Genomic DNA, 13,816 nt, shown 5'->3' with positions numbered 1-13,816 from the left:
GTGGGGATTTTAATTGGTCTGGGTCTTTTTCTCTTCTTTGTTATTTATTTATTTTTTTCCGCTAGAATATTATTTGTATTAAAAATATAAGGAGGAAAAATATAATACAATAGGGATAAAAACACATAAAAGAAACACAATCAAATAAACTAAGAAGAGCAGAGATGAACTTAATCCATCTTCGGCATTGCCATCAGCAGAAAAAGCCATCGATCCAACTCTCCTCCACAAAGCAAAGAAAATAGAAATCAAGGGCTAATGAAGTCTATATCTTGGACGACCTGAGGCATCCATGTCCAGGTCCAACTTGACCAAGGCCGGCCAGGATGTCACAGGAAAAGAGATTTCAAAACGAGCAGCTGACTTTGACAAAAAATCCTCTATTGAATTAGCTTCACGAAAGAAATGTGTGATCTTCCACTCCACCCCTTCAAGGTAAGACAAGCAGTTTGTCCATCTTTGGCGAAATTTCCTAGGGATTTTCTTTTTCTGCAAAAGAAGAACCACCGCGACCGAATCACACGCAATCCACAAACTCTGTGCCCTTAATCGGTCTGCAGCTTCAATTCCTACAATAATTGCCAAGAATTCTGCTTCAAAATTTGTGCATATTCCGAGGAACTCTCTGTAGTGATATATCACATCCGCCTTCGCATTACAAAGAACACCGCCCCCACCTGCTTTTCCCGTATTTCCCAGCGAGCCGCTGTCTAAATTTAATTTCACCCATCTTGTCGAAGGAGGACACCAAAAAATTTCAAATAATTCTCTTTGCCTGCGCTGCACCCCTGGAAATCCCAACCTTCTAGCACACATCAAGTCTTCAATCGAAACAGCTACCCCAGAATGGGCCAGTATCTGAGAGCAAATTTCATTTTTTTATTCTAGAGAAGCAAAACTGCTCAGAGGAACTAACACCTTCATACCGCCTTGAGTTCCTCTCCATCCGGATGAAAAAAGGAATCAACACAAACCCCTTATTCCACACCCCTTTCAACGACAGTGATTTTGCTTGGTGCTTCCACTAAGATATCAGCTGAGCTTCCTTTGAAAAAATAGGCCTCAACACACCAAAACATTGACAGAACCGAGACCACATCGATCTGGAAAAACTACGCTCATAAAATGAATGGTTTTTAGACTCCTCCGACTTACCACATAGATTACATTTTGATGGCAGAGGGATACCCCTCCTTTTCACATTCTCGTCTAAAGCCATTTATCTGAAAATAGGTTGGCTCGGTTGGATAGAAGACTGCCATACCAATGATGACCAACCCACCTTAGGTGAGCCCCTTCTACAGACCACCCAGGCTGAATTTATGGAAAAAAAACCCTGCTGAAGAAGGGCGCCGATGACACTCATCCTCCATTCCTGAAATACGAATAAACTTAGTTCATTCATGAAGCCAAATGCTACCTGTGGAAAACTCCATCTTGACTTATAGATAAAGTCAGAGACTTTAGCTTTTAAATTCCCACAGTGACCCCCATCAGTCATTAGCCTTTCTTCAATGGAGGGTTGGTCCAGCCACCTGTCCTTCCAGAAATCAATTTTGTGACCATTACCTACTATCCACTGCTCATTTGAAGACGCAAAATTCCAGATTTTCTTTATCCTTGGCCAAATCGAAGAGGAGATATGGTCAGACTTCAGAGATCCATCTACTTTTAGGAAACGACCCCAGAAGAATTTACTCATGGAGAACTCCTCAAGCTTAATCTGCTAAGTCAATTTTGATAGGCAAGCAAAATTAACATCACGCAGTCTGCGAATTCCTAACCGCCCTTCCTGTTTTGGTTTGCAGACATCGTCCCAGTTCACCACTATTTTCTTTGCCACCTCCATATCACCAGACCAGATGAAATTGCTCATCCATATTTCCACCATTTTGATGGAATGGTCTGGCCACCAATAAACTGCAAAGTTGTGGATAGGGATACTAGAGATCATTGATCGCACCAACTCCACTCTTCCCACCATTGAGAGCAGTTTACCCTTCCATCCAGCTAGTCTTCTTTTTATACTATCCAACAGAGGTAACACATGAGAACCTCTCACTCTTCCCTTGAAAATTTCTATGCCCAGATACTTCGTCGAAAGCCTCTCAGATTTGATGCCTAGCAGATAAGAGATATATTGTTTCCTGTGGGGCGCCACCTTCCCAAACAACAAATTGCTTTTCTAGATAAAATTTTTTCCCAGAAAAGGCTTGATATTTATCTAGAAAAGCCTGGAGATTCTTCACATATTTTTCAGATGCATTCATAAAATTATTTTGCTCTTCTTTGTTAATTATAGGCTTATGTGATCAATTAAAGCTTTTAGTCTTAGTGGGGATTTTAATTGGTCTGGGCCTTTTGCTCTTCTTAGTTAATTACAGACTTATGGGATCAATTGAAGTTTTTTTTCTTTTGGTTGGTAATGGAATATATTCCTAGCAAGAAAAAAAAAAATAGAAAGTTCGAAACCAAGCAGGTTACAAACAGAATTTGTAATTGAATTTCTTTACTTTCCATTCTTATAGTGTCTACTGATCTAATTTTGCAATATAGTATAACCTCATCTTCCTTCTCTCAACACCGACCACTTCTCTCCCTCTTCCCTCCCTTGCCAGATCCAGCTCATCTTTTCTCCCTCTCTCCCTCAGCTGGCACTTGCTTCCCAACCCAAGCCTATATATCGGGCTACTAGCCCCAGTGTCACCACGTCATCTCTTAAGAGCTCCTATTCGAGGAGCTCTAGAATGGTTGGCATGGTGATCCATCAGCAACTCTCCAAAGAGCTTGTTACGCCAATTGTATAATGGGGCATGAGTTTCAGTCTTGGGATTTTGATGTGCATGATCCCCCGAGACCAAAAGGGTCAACATGCAGGCCAGGTTGCCTGGGCTACAATCTATAAGCTGTTGGGATATGAAGTTTTTAATTCCATCTGTGACAAAAGTGGGTCAAATTTTGAAAAATATTCCAAAGCATTATGAGTATTTCTATAAATTTTCTATAGGATTTCACTGTATATTTGTAGCAATGTTTTCTTTCTCTGCATGCAAACTGAGAGAGGTGTAAGGACGAGTGTTGTAACCCTATCCTATTCTCCATTGATAGTGAAGGAGGATCTTATCTCACGGAGGACTTATTAATCTTGCTAAATCTTGTAAATATGCATGTATTGTGTTATTGCCACTATAGCTGCCAAGAAGATTGTAGTGATGGAAGCCCGGGTCCTAGAGATGCTGCTACTCCAACCCATATTCTATCCGCAGATGATGTGTTTATCTTCTCTAATGCCTCCATCAGGTATGTTAAACATTTAAACAGGTTTCTCTCTAGATATCAAAGTTTCTTGGGACAGAAAATAAACCTAGATAAGAGTAAGCTATTCCTGGGCCCAATTTCGACTCAAAGGAAGCAGGCCATTGTGGAGGAGCTTGGCATCCCTACCTGCAATTTCCCCACTCGGTATCTGGGGGTTAATATCTTTAAGGGAAGTGTTAAGAAGGACTCCCTATATCCAGTTATGGACTGGGTTAAAGGGTTCCTTGTAGGATGGAAAGGGAAAATTTTATCTATGGCTGGGAGGGTGGAACTGGTCCGGTCTATTATTTTGGGATTGCCAATTCATAGTTTTGCTGTACATTGGTGGCCCTCGTCCCTTATTGTGATGATGGAGAGGTGGATGAAAAATTTCATCTGGATTAGCGAGATTGATACTGCAAAAAATATTTCTGTAAGGTGGGATGTGTGTTGCAGGCCTAAGGAGGAAGGTGGTTTGGGGTTGCGGAGGCTCAGAGACATAAATGAAGCCATGCTCTGCAACATGGTGTGGAGAGTGAAACATGAGAATTCTATATCTTGCAGATTCCTGAGGGCTAGATTCTTGAGGCGTGATGGATCTTTCAAAAGAGGGCACATGTCATCTTCCATTTGGCCTGGTTTCAGGAAGATGTGGCATTTTACTTCATCTAAAGAAATATGGTTGATTGGAAATGGAAAAAATATAAAATTCTGGTCAGACAAATGGTTGGGCGTGCAGTTTATCCAAGAGATCATCGGGATGGAGGATTCTCCTGGTGTCCAATGCGAAAGAAAGGTGAGGGACTTTATTGATAATTTCCAGTGGAATCTGCCAGATGTTAGATCCTCTACGCTGAACGAAATGTTTGAGAAGGTGAGGAAAATAAAAATTTCAGCTTATGAATGTGAGGATGTGTGTCTGTGGTCTCTGACTCCGGATGGGGCTTTTCGGTCCAGTTCTGCTTGGGAGGAGATTAGGACCCGTAATCCTAAGGTCCCTTGGGCATCTTTGATTTGGTGCAAAAAAATGCAACCAAGGAAGTCGGTTTTTGGGTGGAGAATGGCTCAGGGCAAGCTTCCTACAGATGAGATGGTCCAGAAAAAGAGGATAGCGCTGGCATCAAGATGCTGCTTGTGTGGTAGGGAGGGTGAGTCAATGGAACACATATTCTTACACTGATCTTTCTCGGAGGAGATTTGGAATTTTTTCTGTTGGTATTTCAATGTTGGGTGGAAGAAGGTAGGGTCCTTGGCTGAATTATTCCAATGGTGGAAAAGAAAGAATGCGCACGTGTGATGCAAAGAGGCGTGGGAGCTGGGTATGATTACAGTGGCAGACCATATATGGCATGAAAGAAATAGTAGAAGACATGATGGAAAAATGAGGTGCACGTGGTTCGTGCAACAAATGATTTTAGAGGACATTAAATCCTCTAATCCCAGTACCAAAGGAGAAGTGAAGATGGCTACTGATGTTGTTTGCTGTAGGAAGCTGGGCTTAACGATACAGAGCGGCCCCCACCAGCATATTTAGAGGTTTTTTGGTGTAGACCTCACACAAATTGGGTGAAGTTGAATATTGAAGTAGGTCATTGGGCAACCCAAGGCGTGCAGGGGCGGGCAGAATTTTTTGAGACCATTGGGGAAGAGTTATAGAATCTTATAAAATTTTCATGGCTGTCACAGGAGTGTTCCAGGATGAGGTGGAAGGGCTTATGATAGGTCTTCTGCGTGCTCAGGAGCTAGGAATAAATAGCTTGTGGGTGGAGACAGATTCTAGTGCGCTTGCAATATCCTTTCAACAAAAGAGGATTCCCTAGTTTGCATTCTAGAGATGGATTTTCCTTCAACCTTACTTGGAGGCGATCACATGGAAGATTTCTCATAATGTTAGAGAGGCAAACTCGGTTGCTGACTTTCTGGCCCGTGATGCAGCAAAAACTGGGATTTCAGGCTATAATATTATATTTCCTAATCATGTGTCGGAGCTGATTAGGAGGGACGTTGAAGGAAGACCAAACTTTAGATTTTGAGTGGCGCTGCCCTTCCCCTGCTAATGGCAATGTCGAAGGTGGGGGTAGGGCAGCGATTTTCTTTTATTTTTTGATGGCTTTTGATATTTTTATTTTCTTTTCCCAATATTAATAATATTGCCATTTTCTAGCGAAAAAAATATAGGTGAGCATATATACTATATAATTCAACAATTAGAAGTTAAATCTCTCAAATGTATAGATAGGACTCACCAATAGTCATAATTGCTGATTTTATGGCTGCAGGCGACCAATTTTTGTGCAGAGTCTTGATGAGGGCAGCCACTCCAGCTACATGGGGGAGGCCATTGAAGTTCCAGATTGGATTTCGTAAGGGTACGTGTAATTGGCGGAGGAAATGCTGCTAAGATGTTTACTCCTGGTGCGGCTACATCAGGCTGCCACCACAATTAATTTACTTCAAATTAGTACTTTCATTTTTTTGGTAACAATAATTTCATGAGAAAGTGGATGTGAACAAGCTGAGGCTTCAAACGCATAACTGTCATGAAGCCAAGGATTGTAATTTGGCCAATCTGTCAAACATGTCATTGATATGGCCTTTCAAGCTAAGTAGACAACAACTCTATTAAATCCTCGTAAAAAAAAAAAAAAAAAAAAAAATAAAAAAGTGAAAATAGTACAAATTAATACTCGCTAGCACACATTGTTCTGCAATGAACGAAGAAGAAATCCTAAGAGTAGAGAATATTTTTTCCCCCCCACTATATATATATATATATATATAGTTCGGGCTTCTTATGGAGGAATAGTTCGGGATAGGAAGGGGACTCCTTTACTAGCTTATTTTGGTCTTGGGGAGAAGACTAATATTTTATGGCTTGAACTCATGGCTATCCTTAGAGGAATTACTATTTGCTTAGAAAACAACATGATGGAGATTTCTAATAGATCAGACTCCAAATTGGCTGTAGATATCCTAAATGGAGAAATTGATGGACCATGGGAGACTAAAGCTATTACAAGCATGATTCTACACATTCCTGGTGCATTGTCCATAAAGGAATTCAAGCATGTTTGGAGGGAGGTTAATAAGCTTGCGAATTACCTAGCATCTATGGCTATATCTCAGGTTGAGCATATTATTCAGCCTCATGACTTTACTTATGAGCTGAATGATTTAGTGGAGGATTCAGTTTTCAAGATTTACTACAGGTTGTAATCTGTTTTTTTTTTTTTTTTTCCTTCGTTCACTTTGTAATGTAGGGTCTGTCCTGCTTTGTTTTCTAGGGGCCTCAACTTCATTCTTTCGGTCAGTCCAAAAATGGAGATAGAGGCTGCCTTTTCTTGTACATTCTTTTTTCGTTTTCAATACATACATATTACTTATAATATATATATATATATATATATCTTAATTAGGTGTTTAAAAACCCAAAATCTCAAATGTAGTGGATATTGCATTGCAGTACATGAGGTGAGGAGCGTAATTAATTAAATAAACAAAACAAACATACCGTCAACACATCTGGTAACAAAGTAATTGGTCCTCTGGATGAGAATGAGGCCACTAGTGGAGATACCTTTTTCCAAACTACAGTCTTTGGCCGAGTGTTCCGCACAGTTGGTGAACTGTTGATGGCAATTAACTTAATACAACTAATGTTGCATTAAAGACAGACCACAAAATCTCCTTAATGAATTACCTTGTTCCTCGGATGTAGGAATTTATGTTTGTCCCTTTTTCAAAATCTACTTTAATACAACTAATGTTGCATGCATTGAGGACATCATTGTGAGCTTGGGTGTATATAACGCCGATTCCTCCTGCTTTCATAGCAGTGTTAGGTGCATCAGCGACTTCCTGTGCGCTCGCGGATGGTTGTAGAGAACAATGGACAACCTTCCCTTTCACTAATGTCGCATTGAGACTTCCTTTCTTGCAAGCTCTGGAGCAAACCAATCAAAAAGCGCAAGCAAAGTTTGTGAAAAATAAGGGAAATGCCAAAGCATTAATTAAAAGGAAGGTTGAAAGCCTTGAAGGGGAGCAAATATAAAAAACTATATCTCACACAATGCATCATCTTCTAGCCCGGCAACTATTCCAACGGATCCAACTATTTTTGATACTGATCCAGTCTTATCAAAACCGCCAACTGATAGGGTGCTACCCAGCAACATATATGATCATGGAAAGTAAGCGTAGCACTTTAATTACATGTGTATGGCATTAGTTTTCTATAGCCTTTGGCATTACCAAGAGAGCATGGTCAATTCCAAGTGTAATTTTTTTTTGGAAATCCCTGTCAATAGTGGTGGCTGCAACAGTGATGATCCAAGGAGCTGTGTTCCCAACTGTATCAGAGTAAGGGCCATCGTTTCCTGCTGCACAAACCACAGTAATCCCCCTTGCTACTGCATGAAATGAACCCATTGCAATTCCATCAGCAAAATACGCCTGTAGAGGCAGTCCTGCATGGTTTACGTTACGCGCTAAAGATACAGATAAAATGTCTACTCCATCATGTATGGCCATGTCAAATGCTTTTAGTTCATCTGCATCTGTAGATATTCCAAACCAAGCAACCATGTAAATTGCTAGGCGAGCAAGAGGGGCACCCCCTCCAGCTAAACCAGCACCTAGCCCTAAATAGCTTGCATTTGGTACAAATCGACCCGCAGCTATGGAAGCCCAGTGGTGTTGATGGGCCATACTTCATCTCATAGCCTTTTCTGAACCAACGAGCACCAATGACTTTCTTATCGCAATTGGCGGAAGTGAAATTTTGTCCAGTTTGGCAAATTCCTTTCCAACGTGATGGAATTGGACCCATGCCATCATCTTTGAAGCTTTGTGACTGGCCAAATTCCCAGAAGAAAACAATGAGTTTAGAATAGAATAGACCAGACCATATATGCATATATATGTTACCTTACCTGTGTCTATAACGCCAATAATGGTCCCATCACCCATATTAGCTTTAGACAACAGGTTACTTTAAGACTTTGGCCGTGGACTGAGCCCTAGAAAATCCCAGCTTCGGGTAGTATGGGCTTTATGAATGCGATTAGGGAACACTAGGACAACACCCGGAAAGTCTGCAATTTTTCATTAGAATTAAAAATGAAGATTCTCAGAATTCATTTCATGCAACAGTTTAGTTTTTTTTTTTTTTTTTTTTTTTTTTTTTTTTTTATGATAATTCATTAATTGCTGCTTCTTCCAGTTCATGAAAGCTACCTGCAATTGTTTTTGCCTGGGAATCAGTTAGAGAAGCTGCAAACCCAGAGTAGCCATGCTTATAGCTGTAGAGAATCGAATTCTTGGCAGCTTCTTTACTATATAAGAAAGAAATTAAGAAACTTTTTAATCCTTACGATGCAGTAATGTCAATAAGTTAGCATAATATGAACGAAGGAGCAAGGAGGAAAGAGGGTTTAGGGAGAAGGGACGAGGGACGAGGGACGAGGGAGGAGGGAGTTATTTTTATATTATAGTCTATATATATATACCTTCCGAGCAACTTTGCTAGCATTTCATGGTGAGAGGTCACTATGGTTGCTGGGTTGTTACGCTGCTTCTCACCCATTATACACAATGTACACCTGAGAGGTGAAATTATGAGTAGCAATAGATCACTGTTTCACTCACTCACTCACCGTACTAAAGTCCAAATAAGAAGTTGCTTCTTACATTGGTTGCAGTATCATCAGCAGCAAATGTGACAGAGTTCCAGCAGCAATGGAGATTGAACGAGATAATGAGAGCAATGATCACTTGAAAGTGATGATGTCGTGAAGAGGTAGCCATTAGATGTTGAATGTACATAAAGTCTAATGGCAATGAAATGAAGCCTAGTTAATCGTATGAGGTTAGTTCATCAATTGGTCCCATATTTATAGAGAGAGAGAGAGAGAGAGAGAGAGAGAGAGAGAGAGAGAGACTCAGAAATGTCCAAGGCAGTTACAGTTAAGTGGCATGAGGCTTGTAAACCAAAATTGGAGGGAGGTCTGGGTATTCCGCAGTTGAAAGATGTGAACCTTGCAATGCTTTCTAAGCTTGCATGGTTTATTAAGAATGATGAGTCAATGGTAGCGGTTTTCCTCAGAGGGCGGTTCCTTAACATGGAGGAAGCTCCAAAATATTCGTATTTCTCTTCTTCTATTTGGCCAGGGTTGAAAAGGGTGTCGAATGAGAGATGGGTCCTTGGTGATGGGTCTCAGATTAAATTCTGGTTTGATCGATGGCTATCCAAATCTAGAATGGTAAATTTGGTTCTAGGTGCAATGGAGTTTCAGCTGCCTCTTAATGCAAAAGTCACTGATTTTATTGTGGATGGTGAATGGGTGGTACCTACGGTGCAATCAGTGGAGTTACAGACAATTATTGGCCAAATTACATCATTCCCTCTTCCATCAGTAACTCAGGTAGATAAAAGAATTTGGTCTCTTACTCAGTCTGGAAACTTCTCTGTGCTATCGGCGTGGGAAGGGATTCGCTCTAAATCCCCTTCCATGTGGTGGCATAGTTTCATTTGGATGAAAGGAATCTCTCCTAGGGTTGCTTTGTTTGGGTGGCGATTTGTGCAACATTGTCTCCCAACAGATGATAAAGTTATGAAACAATCGATTCAAAAGGCATTTAGATGTCATATGTGCCACGTGGAAGTTGAGTCCAATATACATCTATCTATTGAGTGTAGTTATGCGAAAAAGGTTTGGTCTGAATTTTTGTGTATATTTGATCAGAGATGGCCTAGGTTTCTTTCTATTCAGGAAATGTTTTCATGGTGGAAGAGGAAATCGAATGTGAAGCCATTGAAGAGGGTTTCGAGTGCGGCTTTGGTTTATGTTCCGTATCGAATATGACTGGAACGTAATAGAAGAAGATATGACGACCGAAGAAGGGAGCCAACTTTTGTGGTCAAAGATACTATGAATGATCTAATTGATTTCTCTTTAGTATCTCCTGTTAAAATAAAGACCTTGAGGGATCTGATTTTATCAAGATCATTAAGGTTAGAAAGAGCGATGGGCAAGTCACAGGATATTATAGAATTAAAGTGGGAACGGCCAATTTTGGGAAGTATTAAGATTAATATTGATGGGTGTTCTCTAGGGAATCCAGGTGTTGCAGGTAGTGGGGGTATTCTGAGAAATCATATGGGGCACCCTATGCTATGTTTTGCTACCTATCAAGATATTTTAACTAATTTTGGTGTGGAATTCTCAGCTTTTTTTGAAGCCATTCGGATTGCGTATTCACTACAGTTAAGGTGGATTGTGGTGGAATGTGACTCACAAGCGGTAGTATCAAGCATCAAAATTGAAACAATTCCTTGATATCTATATCATCATTGGTTGCAATACGAAGGTTACTTGGATCAGACTAGATGGAAAATTATTCATGTTTTTTAGGAATTAAAATCCATAGCGTCACCTGGCTAAGCATGCAACTTCTACCAGGATCACTACAGTCTGGCTAGAGCCTCCTCAGTTTGTTCATGATGATATTTCTTGAAATGCAATAGGAAAACCTCGGTTTAGGTTTTGTTAAGCCAGTTAGTCATATCAGGCTTTTTCACTGCTGATGGCAATGCTGAAGGTGGGAGGGGATCTGTATGGTAATTTTTCTATTGGGCAGTTATTTCACTATGTTAGTTCTGTATATTTTTCTCATTTTGAAGGAAATCTATTTGCTGATCTTATGGACAGAGAGAGAGAGAGAGAGAGAGAGAGAGAGAGAGAGAGAGAGAGAGAGAGAGAGAGAGAGAGAGAGCAGAAGAAAAAGAAATCCCTATGATGGTTATCTAATTCTATATAATTTTTTTTCCACAATGCTAACCCACCCAATCGAACCAAACGTTATGGGGTGGAATACTACAGTGCTTTTCCCTCACTTTTCTTCTCCTTTCCTGTCGTACCATCCCATTATATGTGAGATCCACTTTTCTAACTATCCCACCCCACACTCCATTGAAGAGAAATATGGCCTTAAGCCCTTATTTGAATATATTTTGTATCTTCTGCATCCTGAAGAAAGAATAAATTAGGGTTTACAATTTATGATTGGAATCCCTCTCATATTCATTGAGAGTGGATCAAGTTCATGTACAAGAATCTGGTCCATGGATATGAAATTTATTTTCTCTCTCTTCATTTAATAGATTCTATATCCACGGACCAGGGTCGTATGAGAACATTCTTGCATGTTAACCTGGTCTGTTTTCATATTCATCGACATCATAATTAAGTATAAATCTTTTGAGAAAATCACAAGGTTGACTAAAAATGAAAAGATTTACCACAACGTTAGGCTAAGAAGGAATCTACATGCGGTTAGATTTCTTGATCATTGGGTAAAAATATTTCCATCTCAGTCATTTGTTACATCACCCGTGATGCACCGTGGCCATGATACTGTTCTAGTGCATCAAAATGCGATCTTTTCTAATCTTTTTATGGGTAATCTAATGCTTTAGATTTTATTGTGATTTGTTCAAGAAGATAAATTTAGGATATTATATCTATGAATTGGTCCCATCCATAGTATAAATAAGTGTAATATATGTACAATAAGTTCTATAAGGGGTGTATAATATATTTTCCATATAAAACCAAAGATATGGAAAAATATGGTGATTTTTAAGACTGCCGTATTTTTGCATAGTTTTCGTATTATTTATATATATATATATATATATAATGTAAAAAACAATATAAGAAAATAGAATACAACACAACACATCTTAGCCTTATCCCAACTGAATGGGATCGACCACATAGATCCGAGAGAAGAAAATAAATAAATAAATAAACAAACCTCAAATATTGATTATTAGTGCCTTATCTTTCTTTGATGATACAGTTGGGTGGAACGTGGAACAGTACCTAATACAGTCCAAAGGGATAAATTATAAAGGAGCCACTTTAAAAAGAGTCCAGGTGCAGGAAAAAAAGAGAAAGTAGAAGAAAAAGAAGTAAGTTAATAATACAATGGCCCTTTGATCCCCTTATATGTTTTCCTGTCGTCTCCTCTCTTTAATAGATAACCTTAAAGCCACAAGAATTGTTGAAGTCAAGGATTTTTGTGAAAAAAGAATTTTAAATAGAAATGATCTCGCAAAGGGAAAAAGATCATTAATCGGGATGCATGTTCGGATTTTATTAATTTTGGATTATTAATTGGGTGTCCAATTGTCGAGTCGAATCCACAAAGAAATCTATTTGAAGTTTGAATAAACCATGTGAAATCTTAAGTATTAAACCTTAAGCTTCTGTTTGGAAGCCATGGAAAGAAAAAAAAAATTTTTTTAATAGAAATTGTTACGGTCCCATATCAACATATCAGCATATGGGGGTTGAACCTACATTGATTTTCAAAGAGAATTGATGTGGATTGATATGGTCTTGTGTCCCCTCACCAGTTTATAGGGTTGAATTCTACTAGGCCTATATCAATGGTATCACCTGTACGCAAAAAATGTGACCTAATGCCAGAATGAGAGTCCCTAGTAAAGGGCTACCTGCCATCGAGTAGAAACCATAGAATAGAATGAGAACTACTTAGAAAGGACTATCTAATACGGAGTGGACCATCGTGAACGTTGGCTTCAAAAAGCATGATGGTATGTTGTGGTCTCATATCAGCATATGGTGACTGATCCCACTTTGATTTCCAAGGGGAATTGATATGGGCTAATGTGGTCTTAGATCCTCTTACCTTGTAAATCAATTTATGGGTAGAGTTCTTCCAAACCCTATCATTGATAGACATATAAAAAATTTATTATGTAATTATAATCTTTGTCTTATTATATATTATACTATCATACTACTATTAAAAAGTACGTACTCCTTGTCTTTGATATACTTTTTAAAAAAGACAAAAAATTGTTGACATCTACTAAAAAAAATTTCCAAATGACCAAAAAACACAAAAAAAAAAAAAAAACCAAAAAACCCCTCAAAATGGAAGATGAAAAATAATTATTTAATTACTCTCTCTCTCTCTCTCTCTCTCTCTCTCTCTCTCTCTCTCTCTCTCTCTCTCTCTCTCTCTCTCTCTCCATATTTAAATCCCTATAATTATTTTTAAAAAAATTCCACTCATCCTCTCACCCCTAAAAATGGAAGATGAAAATAATAATAATAATAATAATAATAATAATAATAATAATAATAATAATAAACACTCTATAATTCTCTCTCTAAAAGTGGAGGAGAAAGGGGGAGTAATTATTAATTATAATTAGTAATTCTTGCTATTACTCCTTAAATCTTTCTCTCTCTCTCTCTCTCCATATTTAAATCTTTATAATTATTTTAAAAAAAAATCTCACTCATCCTCTCACCTCTCATAATGGAAGATGAAAAAATTAAAAATAATAAACTCTCTATAATTCTCTCTCTCTCTCTCTCTCTCTCTAAACGTGGAGGAGAAAGGGGGTAGTGATCATTAATTATAATTATTATTATTATTAAGTAGTAACATTTTTCTCTATAATTCATTCTCTCTCTCTCTC

The 13,816-nt window shown here is 38.7% G+C and overlaps 1 pseudogene; it reads right to left on the bottom strand.

Moving 5' to 3' along the window:
* Window positions 1–5,520: 5,520 nt before the first annotated feature.
* On the bottom strand, window positions 5,521–8,881 carry LOC122058976 (annotated as a pseudogene).
* Window positions 8,882–13,816: the final 4,935 nt, after the last annotated feature.

The sequence above is a fragment of the Macadamia integrifolia genome, chromosome 13 (genome assembly GCF_013358625.1).
Source record: "Macadamia integrifolia cultivar HAES 741 chromosome 13, SCU_Mint_v3, whole genome shotgun sequence".
Taxonomy (NCBI): domain Eukaryota; kingdom Viridiplantae; phylum Streptophyta; class Magnoliopsida; order Proteales; family Proteaceae; genus Macadamia; species Macadamia integrifolia.
This window is presented reverse-complemented; position numbering and strand designations above follow the sequence as displayed.